At 42.5% G+C, this 16,682-nt stretch overlaps 1 protein-coding gene across 1 annotated transcript in view; it reads left to right on the top strand.

Moving 5' to 3' along the window:
- Nucleotides 1–16,682, top strand: part of DLGAP4 (DLG associated protein 4) — a 612,818-nt gene that overhangs the window by 375,552 nt on the left and 220,584 nt on the right. Inside the window, exons 3-4 of the mRNA XM_029611583.1 lie at nt 12,047–12,129; nt 13,888–13,967. The gene's annotated coding sequence lies outside the window, so the exon portion shown is untranslated. The remainder of the gene's footprint in view (nt 1–12,046; nt 12,130–13,887; nt 13,968–16,682) is intronic.

The raw sequence follows: 16,682 nt of genomic DNA, 5'->3' as shown, positions 1-16,682 counted from the left end.
AGCCAAAGAAGGTACTCTGTTTTAGAACATGGATAAGAGAATTCCACAGTGGCTTGAAAGACGAATACCAATAGAAATATATATTACAATATAGTGTAGCCGGTCCCCCATTTGTGCTCTGTGCATCAACCAAGGATGCTACAGGTCTGGGTCTGGGTCCAGGTCCAAGTCCGGATGAGGAGAAAGAACTATCTTTTAGGGCCCCTGGTGCAGTCAGTCACTATCACAGTCTCTAGTCAACACTCTAGCTGAAAAATCTCCAAAAGGTGCCAGACTGCCAAAACAGGAGCAAGGAAGACAGTACTATCAAAAGAGGAGAAAATCAGGATTCAAACCAGTGTTCATCCATTCAGTCCATGCACTGGGTGTCCGAGAAGAAAATCAAACAGGAATCCAAAAGTGGTTACTGCAACTTAAAGAAAATAATCCAAGCCGAAATTACAAAAATCAAAGTCAGCATACAGCAGATCACCAAAACAAAACAAATGGTTTCCTTGTCCATTTTAGATCTTCTCACCTCTCTCCTATCTTTCGCACCTTCATCCATAGAAGACATATCCTCACCAATGAAGATGGGAGAACTGGAGAGTAGCTCCAGCATAAACTGTTCAGATGGAAAAAGATTTGCAAGCACAAAAATATCAACTGGCTTTCAACAAATCAAAAACTTTAACTGCAATGCAACTCTCAAAAATCTTCAAGTCTCTTGAGCTCTCAAAAGTCTTAATCCTTCTCTTCACCCATGCTGTTACCTGGTCGACTGAGCAAAAAGATCTTTGATCTAGTCCTTTGAGATACTGGGGGTATGTCCTTCCCTCTGGCACTGGTCAATCTTTCCAAAAATATTTTCAAAATCTTTCCTCAAAAACACTTGCTTGAATGCTTGATTTTCCTTGGGATCCTGGGGGAATCTCCAGCTCTCCACTCTCTTCTCCAATCTACAGCTGCTTGAGACCCAGGGATGATCTCTTGCCTCTGCAATACACTAACCCACTAAAGACCGAGCATGTTCATGAGGTCATTTATATCCCACGCAAGCCTTTCCCCCCAAAAAATGGGGCCATGTTCAGGGAAGGAATCAAAAATGTAAAAACACCCTCTCCCATTGCCCACTGGTAGAAAAATACATAAGGACTGACAAAGCCCCGTCACAATAGTATTGATGTTGACACATCCCTGATTATATGCCAAGATTGTGTGCTAACAGCTAATATACACCCAGTGCCTTGGAGGTTAGCCTTTAGGACAGATGTCCTTGTGTGCAAAGCAGTGACTGAAATATGGTCAAGGTTTCTCATGTATTTTCCCATCCATCAAGCTGACATCCCAGAGGCAACATGCTCAATGTTTCTCTTTTGTCCAAATCCAGGTGTTGGTAATATCATGAGAGCAACTTGGCATGTTGGGAAAAGAACATACATATTGTAGGGTCGCAAATAATGTATCATATTATTCTGAAAGACTACTCAAAAGGCCTGATTAAGGTGCTTTATTTGGTTTTCCTAAGATAACTAAGTCCTCTGAGCTTGTTTTTTTGAACACGTAGCTTAATTTGTTTTCAGCAATGTCTATGAATAAGTCTTGACTAGAAATGTTTCTAAATAACACCCCCAGGAATACCTCCATTCAGTTTGGGAAAAATTATGTGCATACATGACATAAACACATAAGTTTAATGAATATTGGACAGGCAGTTTTGTAACAAGCCTTTTCTATGGGCTGAGCACCATTTTCCCCCGCAGAAATATCTTTGAAAATTACCCTCTTTAAAGATAACGTGAGTCCCTTCTACGTGGTACCTCTGGAACAGAAAGGATTCACTGGATAGTACTTTCTAAGAAAGAGAAGCCATCAGTAGAGAATGAGCAAAAAGATTGTTTTCCTAGTAAAACTGGGGAGAAGGCACCTGCATTAAAATTCCAGAGTCTTGGAGGTCACATGATACAGTGAGCTCGGGAAGTCGTATGTCAGCAGAGGTCCAGGTGCCATCCACCTTAAAATGACTTTTGCAGTCTTCTACTTTTCATTTTTAAATGCACAAATGACAGATTATTCTCTCCTGCAGTGTACCCACAAATTCACTTTCAAGAAATGGTAATAAATACTTTAAAAAAAAGAACAAAGATAAAATGAAACCAGCTGTGTACAAAATGGCTGACAAAAGGGAGATGGAAAGGGAAGGGCTGAATGGCGATGCTCTGATAGCAGGCACTAAGTCTGAAGTAGCGGCATTGAAGAGCATATTTGAGAAAATGTATGATCAAACTAATATAATAAATACCTGTATAGCAGAAATTGCTAGATGCGTTGATGGAGTTGAGACACAAATCTCAAATACAGAGGATGAAATGAAGGAACTGAAAGAGAAAGTTGAAAAGCTGGAGAAAGTCACAAGGGAAAGCGATACCAAGCTGAAGGATCTAGAGAACAGATCCAGGATAGGTAACCTTTGATCTGATGGAAAATTGGAAACAATAGCTGATTGTGATTTGGTCACCTGCCTGGAAACTTGGTTAATTCAAGAGCTGGGCCTGATGGAATGGTTAGTCAAGATGTTTTTTGAAAGAGCATTCAGACTTGCACAAGAAACAATATGCAATTGTGGTCCAGAGTGGTTATTGCTAAGTAATGCTCATAAAACGAGCACGCGTGCACCCATACATGCACATATTGGCACGTAAGCGGAGATAAGCTGGAATTTTAAGCATGATTTTGAGAGGTCATATTCCAGAGTCTATGAGGGATCTTTATGAAGAGATGGTGCATATGAAGAATATTCCTGACAGCGTGAAAAATGCAATTATTACTGTTACTCCTAAAGTGGGTAGGAATCCTACTAGTCCTAGATCTTATAGGTCCATATCATTGGTAAACCTACTAAACCACAACATAAAAATCTATGCCAAAATCATGGCAATTAGATTATAATTGATCTTATTTCTGTGGAACAAGTGGGTTTTGTTTACAATAGGAGATCTTGTGGTAAGATGCGAAAAGTATTAATTGTTATAAAGTGATGTAAATATAAGAATATTGAAGATCCTTTGCTTATAGGGTTTGACACAGAGAAATCCTTTGATAGACTCTCATGGGACTTTTTGAAGGCAGTTCTGCTAAAAATAAATGTCTTTTCTGAACCAATATTTAACACATTACACTATTATATTCCTTCCCAACTGCTCAAATTAATGCTAATGGTGTACGTCAGAGCAGTTTGCTTTGGAGAGGGACAATAGACAAGGTTGACCCTTATCACTGCTTTTATTTATTTTGACCTTATCACCCCTCATCAGAAGGATAAAATTAGATGAAAATACAGCAGATATTAAGATTAGCGACAAGACTATTAAATCTCTTTTATTCGCAGACGATTTTCTGTTAATCCTGTCAAATGTGAAGCGTTTCCTGCCAGCAGCCTTGAAGACATTTGAACTCTATGGAAGTTATTCTGGTTTTAAATTGAATTTAGACAAATCAGAGGCATTAAATACTTCTGGTAATTAGCAGGGGATGAGCAAACTTTCCATTAAAATGGGCTGGGGAAGATATTAAATATTTAGGTATAAGAATTCCAAAAAAAACTTGAGAAGTTTATATAACAGCAAACAAAAGCTCATCAGTTATTAAAGAGTTTCAGAAAAAATTGGATAGGTGGATATATTTCCTGCTATCCTTGCATGGAAGAATATCAATAATTAAAATGATCTTGTGTATAAATTGCTTAAATTTTGGAAATATTATCTTTGGTGCTCTTAAAAAGGGATATTAATATTTTTAAATAAAATCTGTGTTAAATTTATCTGGAAGGAGATAAAAACAAGATTATTTTTATTTTTAATTTAGTAGTTCTTATATTCTGCAGCTTTCCATGTGTTAAGCGCAGTATACATTAACATACATAATTCAATATGATAAAACAATATAAAACAAAACATATATAAAGAAAAAACAATTAACACACAACAATTAAAATAAAGTAAACACTCAAAAAAGTAGACAGTACATACTATCTAAAATGCTGGTGCGCGCATGTTATAAAATGCCGGGTTGGCACGCGCAAGGGGGGAAATAATTTTGCAAATTAGCGCAGTGACGCATCAGGGCCTTCCCCAGTTCCCTCCCAGTCAGCTCCAATTAAGGGGTGGACTGGGAGGGAACTTCCCAACCCCCTAGCCTAACCTCCCTTCCCCTCCCCTATCCCTATCCTGCGTGCGCATGTTAAGAAATACCGGGTCGGCGAGCGCAAGGGACGGAATAATTTAGCAAATTAATGCAGTGACGCATCAGGGCCTTCCCCAGTTCCCTCCCAGTCCTTTCCAATTAAGGAACGGACAGAGAGGGAACTTCCCAACCCCCTAGCCTAACCTCCCTTCCCCTATTCTGCCCTCCCCATATCCCTATCTTAAATCCCCCAAATTCTTTATCCTACCTGCTTTTGAGCAGGAGCAAGTTGCACGCACTGGCACCCTGGCACAGAGGCAAATGCCCGCTGTGTTGGGCGCCTCTATCCCCGCCCCGCCCCCAGACCACCCCGTCCCGTCCCCCGGACCTCCCCGCTCTGGGACTTACACACGTCCCTGGCCCTTTGAAAATTGGCCCGGCATGCGTAAGGCCTGGGTTTTATGCGTGTAAGTGATTTAAAATCCGGCCCATAGTATTTTGGGCTTCCCTAATCTTAAATTTTACAATATGGCCTCCTTGCTTCGATTTCTAAGGGACTGGTTGCTGAATACTAGGAATTTTGTAGTTTTGGAGTGGGTGAGGGAGAGAGGATTGCACCTCTAATTCTAAAATATGTTCTCATGTGCACTCTGATAAATTACCAGAGAAGCAAGCTACCTCTGTGGTTATCAAATCCATGAGGAAAGTGTGGAGATATATTAGAGAGATGATGTCATCATCACATGAGGTTTCTTTTTATCTGTTCTTAATGGGTAATCCATTATTTCCACCCTCCTCCAGTTCTCCAGTTTTTAAAATTCTGGAGTGTAGGGGTGTAACAGTAGTGCAGCAGGACTTTCTCATTAACAATACTGCTTGTTAAGAAATACCGGGTCGGCGAGCGCAAGGGCGGGAATAATTTAGCAAATTACACTTTCGAATAATAGAAGGACTAGGGGGCATTCCATGAAGTTAGCAAGTAGCACATTTAAGACTAATCGGAGAAAATTCTTTTTCACACAACGCACAATAAAGCTCTGGAATTTGTTGCCAGAGGATGTGGTTAGTGCAGTTAGTGTAGCTGGGTTCAAAAAAGGTTTGGATAAGTTCTTGGAGGAGAAGTCCATTAATGGCTATTAATCAATTTTACTTAGGGATTAGCCACTGCTATTAATTGCATCAGTAGCATGGGATCTTCTTAGTGTTTGGATAATTGCCAGGTTCTTGTGGCCTGGTTTGGCCTCTGTTGGAAACAGGATTCTGGGCTTGATGGACCCTTGGTCTGACCCAGCATGGCAATTTCTTATGTTCTTATGTTGTATGCAAACTACAGATTATTGCAAGAATCACTTGGAGTTCCATAATAAAGATTATTTTACTTTCAATACTAACTTTATCTCAAGATAAGTCTAAATATGCATCTTATGATTTCCAGAGACTGATGAAGATTTATAGAGACAATAATGGGGTTGATTTTCAAAGGGATACACGCGTAACTCCCGAAAAGCTGCCCCTTCCACCCCCTGAGCGCGCCGAGCCTATGTTGCATAGGCTCGGCGGCGCGCACAAGACCCGGGGCTTTCCTGGGGGCGTGTCGGGGGCGTGTCACGGCCGGCACATCATCGGGGGAGTTCCGAGGGGCATGGCCGCGGCCTCCGGACCAGCCCCCAGACCGGAACATGGCACGCCGGCAGCCGGTCCGGGCAGGCATAACTTTTGAAATAAAAGTGGGGGGGAATTAGTTAGGGCTGAGGGGCGGGTTAGTTAGGGGAAGGAAAGGGAAGGTGGGGGGCGCCGGAAAGAAAGTTCCCTCCGAGGCCGCTCGGAGGGAACGGAGGGAACGGAGGCAGGCTGCGTGGCTCTGCCATCTAATGGTCCAACCAACTCCCTCACAGACTTCTTGCTTCAGATATATTTTAAAAAGCTTTTATTATGAGTTTTTGCCTCTATGGCCAACTTCAATTCAAATTCTCTCTTCGCCTGTCTTATCAATGTTTTACACTTAACTTGCCAACGTTTATGCATTATCCTATTTTCTTCAGATGGATCCTTCTTCCAATTTTTGAAGGATGTTTTTTTGGCTAAAATAGCCTCTTTCATCTCACCTTTTAACCATGACGGTAATCGTTTTGCCTTCCTTCCACCTTTCTTAATGTGTGGAATACATATGGATTGCGCCTCTAGGATTGTATTTTTAAACAATGTCCATGCCTGTTAAACACTTTTAACTCATGCCTGTTAAACACTTTTAACTTTTGCAGCTGCACCTTTCAGTTTTTTTCTAACTATTTTCCTCATATTATCAAAGTTTCCGTTTTGAAAGTTTAGTGTTAGAGCTGCAGATTTACTTATTGTCCCCCTTCCAGTTATTAGTTTAAATTTAATCATGTTATGATCACTGTTGCCGAGTGACCCCACCACTGTTACCTCTCTCACCAAATCCTGCATTCCACTAAGAATTAAATCTAAAATTGCTCCCTCTCTTGTTGGTTCCTGAACCAATTGCTCCATGAAGCAGTCGTTTATTCCATCCAGGAACTTTATCTCTCTAGCAAGTCCCGATGATACATTTACCCAGTCAATATTGGGGTAATTGAAATCTAGAAATCCAACGAAGCAACAACCTGCACTTAAGCAAGTACTAGAAACCAATAGTGCAAGGAAAAGTCTGAGTTCCACCAAGAATTTCAAATGGTGTATATTTATTTCACAATGCTGAACTGGCAACTCCACTTTTAAACAGCAAATAACTTATAAAAATCCCCCAACATGGTCCCGTGTTTCGCCGTGGCTGCGTCGGGAGGGATCATAGATTTCAATATGATCTGCAAAAAATATATACATACAAATAGTGGAACGAAAAGAGATAGCTACCATGTTTCAAACAACAGTATAAACACATACCTTTTGTAATGGCATTGAAAATTTCACCAGGGAGCGCAAACGCTCTCATAGGTGACAGGCATTTAAAGGGAAAGAAAGGCACGAAACGGGAATCCATCGTGAGATTCATACGGACCAATCACTACAGAGATAGAGGCTGTCCAACCAGTCATACAAACAAATACCACTCAATCTCTCTATTCAAACCTTTTGGACATACAGTATCAAGGGTGTGTATCCATCTCTGTTCCCTTCGACCTAGATGTTCGGTGAAATCACCTCCCCGGGAGGGGCGTGTGACCACCTCCACCACGAAGAAGAAGAGATCAGAGATGGAATGCCCTGTGTGAGACCAATGAGCAAGCAAGGGTTCGTCCTCTCTCTGATGCCAAATATTGGAACAGTGCTCAATCATGCGTGTTTTTACCATCCGAATAGTTTTGCCCACATATAGAAGGGGGCAAGGGCATCTCACTCCGTATACAAAGCCATGGGTGGTACAGTCTGAATCAGAGCGTAGTTGAAAGATGCGTTTAGTGACAGGATGTTCAAAAGATGAAACCATATCAGTATGACTGCACATCGTGCAGTGCCCACAGGGCCTATGTGTCCCTCCTAAGCGTGGTAGTATCGATGCCCTCGGAAGCATAGTATGAACTAGTCGATCGCGACTAGTTCATACTAAGTTCATCTAAGACTATCCTGTCTTAGCTGACTTGGTGGTGCCATCTGAGAACTTTTTCTTTGTTACCTTGGATGTGATCTTGCTTTATTCGAACATTCCCCAGGATGCTGCCCTTAGAGTCATAGAGGATGTTTTGAACTCACGTTTTGAACTCTGCGAGAATAGTGAATCCAGACCATAGTAACATTAGATTTTACTAAGAATTTCTCAACTTCTGTAGAGGAAACAAAGCCGAAGGTTTCCCAAAGAGAAGAAATTTGGGGACAGGCATTGGTATGCCAAATAGGCACAGTAGAGAAAGCAAGACATAGTTTTTCAATTTTTAAATTGAAGAAAATGAGAAAAGACTCAGCAGAAGGAGAATCAGTAGGAACGGTATTACCGTAGATGGGTTAATTGTCATAAGTCTTTTGGCAATGGCAAATAATACCTTGGGGTTGTAACCTACTTTATGAATTTGTTGTGAAAAATGTTGTTTTTTTGGCAAGATTGATGAGAGAGTGGTAGTTTTTTAGGAGAGAGCGAAAGGATTTTGCATACTATGATAAGGGAGCCTTCTTCCAAAGACGCTCTACTTTCCTAAGAGACTAACGGGCAGTTTTGACCGAGATAGACTTAATAAGCATGGACATTTATAAAGAGATGTTTCTAAGTCCTGTTCTTATATGTCCACATTTCAAAAACTATAAAACATCACATTTCTCTTTAGTAATGGCAGGCATGTAAAACAGAGAGAGGAAAGAGGAGGCAGTTAACAGGAGAGAGACAAAGATAGAAACAAAAGGAGAGTTACAGTCAGAGAGAGAAGGACAGATGATTTCTTACAGCTTAGATGTGCTGTTTGCCCTGAATACAAGCAAAGTCCAGTTACAATGCACAGTCTACTGCTCCTTTGCTTTGCCTTAAATTTGTGATGGTGCTATTAATTAAAGGTAATTACAGCACTGCACTGTTCACATAATTGTGGGACTTGAAAAGAAAGGCTGAATTGTTGAGCCGCGGGCTTTATCTCCTCCCAGTTCCTACTGCCACCATTATTTTATTGTAATAAGCTGTGTGCCGGAGGGGGCCGGGGGTTAGCAGTGATGCTAGTTACTGCACGCTCATGGAAACCCCCCCTGGGAAATCAGAAGGCAGGGCCTTAACAGAAAGAACACCCCGCTGTAGGAACGCCACAAGACCATGCTCATGAAAAATTGTTTTGGCACAATTATGTCATTTGTATCCTTAAAAGGAAAAGGGATTTACACGATTAAATATATCCCTGGCTTGTCCGCTTCTTCCCTTACTGGTCCTTTGATCTGATGCAGGTGCCCAAGAAGATGAAGGAAAGGAGGAGGCATGACCCTGCCAAACCCAACTAGATGCCATGGAGAGCTGAGAGCAAAGTTGTAGGTTTCTAAAGTGTTACCGAGCCATCTTTATAGCTGTCACAATGAGAGGGGTAAAACTGAGTAAAGATTTGATTAAGAATTATATTATTTAGAATGAACTCATTCCATTATTGATGAATCAAACACTCCATTACAGTAAGAGAGGCGAGAGCAATTGGAAAGACTACAAGGAAACAAAAGAAAAATGAATTACATTTAAAAAAATACATATATATATATTCTGCCCTTACAAAAAAAATTGAACAAAGGAGATTACAATAAAAATCATAAAAAATACAATTTAAAACAAATACAGACAAAAATGATCTCATTGTTAAGTGTCAGGTGTCCTAAAAATGCATTACTATAGCAAGAATGCTTACCCTCTATCACATAAAAGGTTTCGTTCAAACTTATCCTGCTTAGGTTTAATCGTAAGTATTCTGATTCTGACCTTCCTTTTTACTGCCTGGCAGATCTCTCTCTACAGGGTTATCCAGTGGGAAACAAAAAAAACCCTTACATTTCTGTAGCCAGCTCTGCAGCACAGTGAAAACAAATTGCTTCCCAGTCCATAAGGTCATCAGTTTAAGATCCTGGGTCAGTAGTACTTTTTCCCTAGAATTTAATTATATCATCACATGTACCTGCCTTTTTGCCCTCACTCTATTTTCCTACAAATTGTCAACTGGCTTCATGTCAACAAGAGCCCATCCTGATTTTATTCTCTTGCATCTTTAACCCCCAGCAGAGGCACATAAAATAGAAGCCCTGGCACCAAGGGTTCTTCTCCTGGCACTTGGTCTGTGGGTTCAAAAAGTGGTCAAGTAGCTGGTGAAATGGACCGTACTCAGAAGGCATGAGGGAATGAGAGTCTCATGCTAGACAGGAAAACAGTAAAAAAAAAATAAATCCTGATTTCCCCTCTGTGACTCTTATTCTGACCATACTCTTCAATTCTTTGTTGTCCAAACTCAGGCTCTCAAACCCACATCCTAGGATCCATAACTCATGTCCACATAAATGTTTGGTGGCACCAACTTGCAAAACAATGCATTCACACTTCTGTAGAATCAGCAGAAAAATACACGAAACAATGAGTTACCAGCTTCCACAGAAGACATAACAGCACAACAGCCAGGCCAATTAAAAAAAGTCTCTACCGCTTAGGAGCCAGACATACAGGTCGATCCAGTATCGTCCGCTCGAGGATTGCCCGTCTGTAACGTGCTCGTAGCGCACAATTCGGGCGCGCAAGGCAATTCGGCGATACAGTCTCCAGTTTCACACGTCCGTATCGCTTCTGAAAACAGACGCATAACCCTTTCCGCACCCGGCATGTAAATGAACGAAAAAGCTGTATAATGAAGGAATTAGCTATTCCCCTGCGATACTGTAACGGGCGCTGATATTATCTCCTCCGTAACCCGCTGTTCTGCCACGGCCTTAACCTGCTAGTTTACCGCCTCCCCCTAGTAGGAGTTAGTGTAGTGTAGTGTAGGGTAAAAACATTGCTTACCCGCCCTGGTCCCGTCCGGTCTCCTGCAGCCCCGTCCAGACCGGACGGGGCTGCAGGAGACCGGACGGGACCAGGGCAAAAAAAAACAAACGAAAAAGTAGCAAGGCTCGGGCCTGCTATGGTAAGTGTAAAAAGTGTAAAAAACAAAAAACCTGTGTGTTATATAAAAAAATAAAACAATTTTAAATACCTGTCGGAGGGCCGTGGGTCCAGGCGGCCGGTGGGCGGCGGGCAGCCATCAGCGGCATCCGGTAGTCCCTTCTCCCTTCCTCCCTCCCTCCCCCTGCCTGGATGAGCGCCAAAATCGCACGGGCGGGGCGGCAGCGGGGGGGGGGGGGGCGGCGGCGGGTAGGCAGCAGCGGGGTCCGGGGGGGCAGCGGCAGCGGGGTCTTGGGGGGGCAGCGGCAGCGGGGTCCGGGGGTGGCAGCGAGATCCGGGGAGCCAGCAGCGGCAGCATGTTCGATCGGGCAGGCAGGTAGGTGGCAAAGTAAAGATGGCCGCCTGCACGGGAAAATCGTGCAATTGGCCGCTGAAGACGTGACTGTTACAGCGCCTATACAGTAAAATGGGTTGCGCGGGCATAACCCTTCCCTAACGCTTCACAGCCGCGGCATGCATTTGCATGCGATTAGAGGAGAGTATCGGGGAGTTAGTGAAGAGAACTGTGCGTGCGGGGAGGAAGGGTGCGCCTGACACTACCTCACTGTTTTTACCGCGGCCTTACTGGATCGAGCCGATAAGGAGTTCAAATAGCCACAAGAAAACAAAAAAAGGCATCTAGTCTATCTGCCCAGATAACTCAGATATTACTCACTCATGAGCAGTGAGTGCATCAAGTTCAGAATTATCCCAAAAAAGAAAATTGGATCTTGCAAATGGCTGCGTCTGTACTTCCTTCTAAGGTTTCTTGAGTGGAAACCAGGCATTGGCACCTAGAAGAGGTACCTTGACATGCCATCATCAATGGCAAGACAATTAAGAACCTTCTAGACCTGGAAAACCAGAAAGACTCTATGGACATTAGCAGAACCCCAAGACAGGTCCTGTTCCCTTGGGTTCCAAATGCAGACTCTCTTAGAAAACTCCTCTTCACTTGAGAAAACTGATCTTACAATTCCCTCCCTAGAGATTATCTGTTATACCATACTCCTTAAAGGCAAAATGACAATTACAGCTTCCCATAGAAAATGAAGGTAGAAGTTAAGTAAAAGAGGTTAAGTACACATTTTATGTAACAATAACCATAGAAATCTACATATCTTTCTTTCTTTCTTTCTTACCTTATCTTTTAATCATGTGAATGGAGGTGCCTTATTACTGCCCCACATCCAGCAAATATGAAGTTTCAAGTAGTCACTTAACTACTCTATTCCATATATTTTATTCTGATCTGCTTTTTCATTATGATGTTTATTTAATTTGCAGACTTCTATGAAGGTTCACAGCGCATTTCAGAGGGAAAAATAAGACATTTTGATGCAGAATCCAGGCTGGAAACCAGTGATAAGGTATGTACTGCATGAAAGATGCAAAACTGTTACTCCTTCAGGAGGCAATCTTTCAATAGCTCGCACCGCACGCAAATCATGTGGGCTGAATTAGCCTGGGCGCACAGCACCATTTTTCAAACAACCTCACCTTGTTTCCCTTCAAAGATGAGCAGCTGCAAAGTACACACATCAGAAGCATTCGCACGCTTTGCAGCTGCTATTTGTCAGGCGGGGGCAAACAGCGAGCATACTTTTGGAAACTCCACGTGCGCACACCGTTTTGCACGTGTAAGTGCTTTAATAATATGTTGCAGTTTCCTCTTTAACGTGCACTTACACGTGCAAAACATATGGACAATTCAATAGCATACATCATTGTAATCATTGTAACTGCCCTCCCGAGACTACAGTCTCTAGAGAGATGAAGAGCCATCAGAGGTGTGATATTCTATACCCTTCCTGCCACAGCGTGTCACAACATTACCTCTGAATGACAAATATTTCTAGAGCGATGGTTGCACTATATTCCCTGGATTGTGTTTGGACCAATGGCTCTATTAAACAATCTCCAGTAAAGTGCTGCATTCCCACACTGCTTTACCGTAAGTTAATTTACATGGGGGAGGAGGAGAGGAGGGGCCAGCTTAGTAGGGCGTTGGTCATTTTAGTCATATTGGGTGGCGGCAAGGTTGTGAGCAAGGAGTGGGGGGGGGGGGAGGAGGCCTTCCTGAGAGGTTTACGTGACTGAGGGTACGCAGATTCCCCATCCTCATTCACGTCTCTTTCATGTTACTGTGTATTTTGCCTATGCTAACATTAATAAAAAGATTTGGAACATGGTGATGTGCCAGGGGTGGAAACGTGGGCTGAGAGAAACTTGTACTTTGATAACATATGTGGCTCGAGGGTTAATTGGCGGGGGCAGGGAGGCAAGCCTCTTGGAGCTTACTGTCCCTTTAAGATCACAGTTCTGCCGGGCTCCCCCCCCCCAAAAAGAGCATCAGCAGCTTTGTTAGCCTCAGGAGTGGGAGGAGTTAACTACACCTCTTAAGTTCCAATTAACTTTCCACAGAATAAGGCAGCTCATGAAGTTTATTGCTTTCTAAGTTGCTCTCTTTTAATATTCATGAGTTGTTTTGCATGCATTTGCATGTAACGCAGCTCATGAATACGTTACGCTGGTCTGAGTTTTCTTTTTGGTATTGACAAAGTCCACACAAGTACGGTACATTGTTTCATTATCAAAGCTCAGGGGGTAATTTTCAAAGGAGTAAGGTGCGTAAATGTAACATTCTATTGTAGTAATTTTCAAAAGCCCATTTATGCACTATGGGGGTAATTTTCAAAAGGATTTACATGCGTAAAACTGGGTTTTACGCATGTAAATGCACTTTAGCCCTGGAAGTGGGCTTTTGAAAATTGCTACGATATATGCCACTGAATTGTCCATAAGTTTTGCACGTGTAAGTGCTTTAATAATATGTTGCAGTTTCCTCTTTAACGTGCACTTACACGTGCAAAACATATGGACAATTCAATAGCATACATCATTGTAATTTTCAAAAGCCCACTTACACGAGTAAAGTGCATTTACACAAAACTCCGTTTTTAGTAAATAGACTCCAAATTTGTTACTGCTAATATTAAATTCTACTATTCACTGCATTGCATGCCGTGTCTGAACAATAATAATATGTTGCTCTAAGATAGTTCTGCAAAAGTGAACATGCTAAATACTGTATATGTCATGTTAAGAGTTTGTATTCTAATCTACAGTAACTACCAGACCTATGACAATCCCAGCAGAAGAAAGGAAAAAAACTGGATGAAGGGTAACAACCAGGTTTAACCTAAGGGTAAGGAACTTGGTCTCCCAAAGCACTTTACAAATTCTAGTGGTCTGCACCAGCCACTCACTGTGCTGTGAAATGAAATAAACAGGGACTAGTTTAGGTGATGAGACAGTGCACATGCTCCCCAAGTCAAACTTCAGACACCAATACCCATTTCCTTCCCAAAGAAAGGAAGAGGCTCAACAGACTAGTCCCACCTTTGATGGTGCTTACGCCCTTCAACGTGGAGATTATGCACTGGTGTCAGCAGTCTGACATGCGACTATAGGCCTCAATTCAATTATATTTGCAGGAGCATAAAATATTCCTCCTCCCCCCCCCCCCCAAGCAAATGATACAGGTTGACTATCTCCAGATGCTTGATCAGTTATGTGACTGCAGGATTGTGCACTAGGAAGGAGAAACCAAGAAAGTCTCTAAAAATATTACAATGTTTCTATATTGCATGCAAATAGCACCTTAAAGGTGAATTTTAAAAGCCCAGATTGCACCAAAATAGGGAGATGGGCACACAAGACGGGCTCGCACGTGCCCACCGAAAATTAAAAGCTGCCCGGATGTGCACGTGACCCACTGCATGCACATCTCACTCGATTTCAAAAAAAGGGGCGTGGTCCAGGCCAGGCGTGGGCATTTCAGAGTGTGGCCAAGAAATGAGCGCGTAAATACTTACACGTCCCAGTGCCACTGCCACATAACTTTACTTCTGCTATGGAGGAGGCGTAACTTTAAAAACAAAAGAAATTAGCCATTCCTGCCAAGTTTAAAGGGTCTATGGTAACCGGGGGGGGGGGGGGGGGGGGGGTGCAGGCTGTGAAACCAAGGGGGTTTGGAGGATCTAGCTGTTAACTGGGAGAACTGGTGGATGAACTGGCAATGGCGTGGATGCGCGCCTGTTATAAAATAGCCTGACTTTTGTGGTAGAATCGGGATTTGTGGGCCTAAGCACGCTCCCCTTTAAAATTGGATGCACACGTACGAGCGACCAGGCTATTTTATAATGTGCACGCAAATTATAAAATGACCGCGTATCTGGACGTGAACCGACGCACATACCCCAAAATGCGCCCCAGCACCAGTTTGAAAGTTACCATCTATGTCTGTTTCTAAATTTTTGGAGTACAGTGATGTAGCATTCACCTCCTGTACTGCTGATGGCTCATTAGATTTAAAAGATCTCTGATTTCATCATTCTTCTGCCTTCAGTGGATCCTCTTTTCTTTTCCAAGGCTCAGTTACAGATGTTTGCACTTCATTTCTTATTTTAGCTTGACTTTGACCCGTTGAGCTCGAGCACTGAATTTTTAGTATGAAGATGACCGGGTAATCTGAGATGATTAGGATAAGCAGAGGACTGAGAGGTCCAATTCAAATTTTGATGTAACATCTTAATAAGCACAAGGCCCTCTTTAAACCAGAGCTGAGCATGCGATGTCTTTTCAAAGGGTAACACAGACATGTGAGGTGCCAGGTCAGGGGCATGGCAGCGGAAAATAATATGGTGCCTTGCCCCACATCCCATTCCCACTCCACCTTGCCCTATGCTTGTTCAGCCCTTGCTCTGGCAGGAAAATCTTCAAAAGAACTTAGGAGTCCTGTGGGGATTTGGGGTAAAGGGAGCAGAGCAGCCCGAGCACTGAAAAGTGAGGGTGGCAGGACATTATCGTTACTCATCCTCCTGAAGCAGTCCTCAGCACACAGAAATAGCAAATCTTTAGGCAGCCATTTTAGGCAATGCCCATCGATCCGCACACTTTTCAGTAGGCATCATGTAGTCCAGTTCCCATGCCCCATGCCAACAGCATCATGCAAGCCACAGGCATGCCGGCAACTTCTTGACGGGGCCCGATATGCAGAGTCAACATCAGCATTATTGTTGCCAACCAGATCAAGGGCTGAGCTGCCATTTTATGATGAGGGGAAGACCCAAGCTTTCAGCAGAAATGACATCAGAAGCACAGAGACCACATGGGACAATTGCTGACCTACACACCCAGATTACAGATTTCAGCCAAGTTTATCCCATAAGGGGTGGGTTCTGGGCAATGAATTGATATGTTCTTATATGTTAACACAAGCTAGAGAGTTTCCCTTTGAAAATGCAGGGCTGGCAGGGTCTCTGAGTACTTCTGGACCTGCAGATTTTAAACCTGCTTTTCACATTTAAACCTGTGCATGTGCTTTACCTCTTCCCTGATCGGGCCTTGCCCCTATTCACCGCTGAGGGGAGGAGAAGTTGGTTGTCAGCCTTTGGTAATTTACCTGGATAACTGCTTAATTACCTGGGTAAATTATTTGAAACTTATCCTCCCTGTTGTTAATAAAGCTGTGGCCTTGTTAATTCCTTACAAGCATGTCTTTCTGTATATTTGGATTCCTGTTGTGTTAATTTTCAAGGAGCAAGAAGCATGGGTTTGGGGGGATGGTGTCATAGCTGCCTATATTAATTGAATTTTGTTAGAAGAGTATTTAACCAAAAGATCATTTAAAACTTGAAATTATAACATACACTGTATCATTGAGCTTCTATTTCTAATGTCCTGTAGCTCAGTTTTCCTCTTGTTGATCTATTAATCATAATGATATGATTGAAAACAATATTTTTGTCAGTAATTCAAATGTTTTTAAGCAATTAATCACGACATCAACAGTTAAGGTTAACCACGTTAGGACCTGAATGGAATGGGTCTTCCTCATAACAATAACATTCCTGTTATG

This window comes from Rhinatrema bivittatum, chromosome 8, assembly GCF_901001135.1.
Source record: "Rhinatrema bivittatum chromosome 8, aRhiBiv1.1, whole genome shotgun sequence".
Classification (NCBI taxonomy): Eukaryota; Metazoa; Chordata; class Amphibia; order Gymnophiona; family Rhinatrematidae; genus Rhinatrema; species Rhinatrema bivittatum.
The sequence above is the reverse complement of the archived record's forward strand: the minus strand, read 5'-3'. Positions and strand labels throughout refer to the sequence as shown.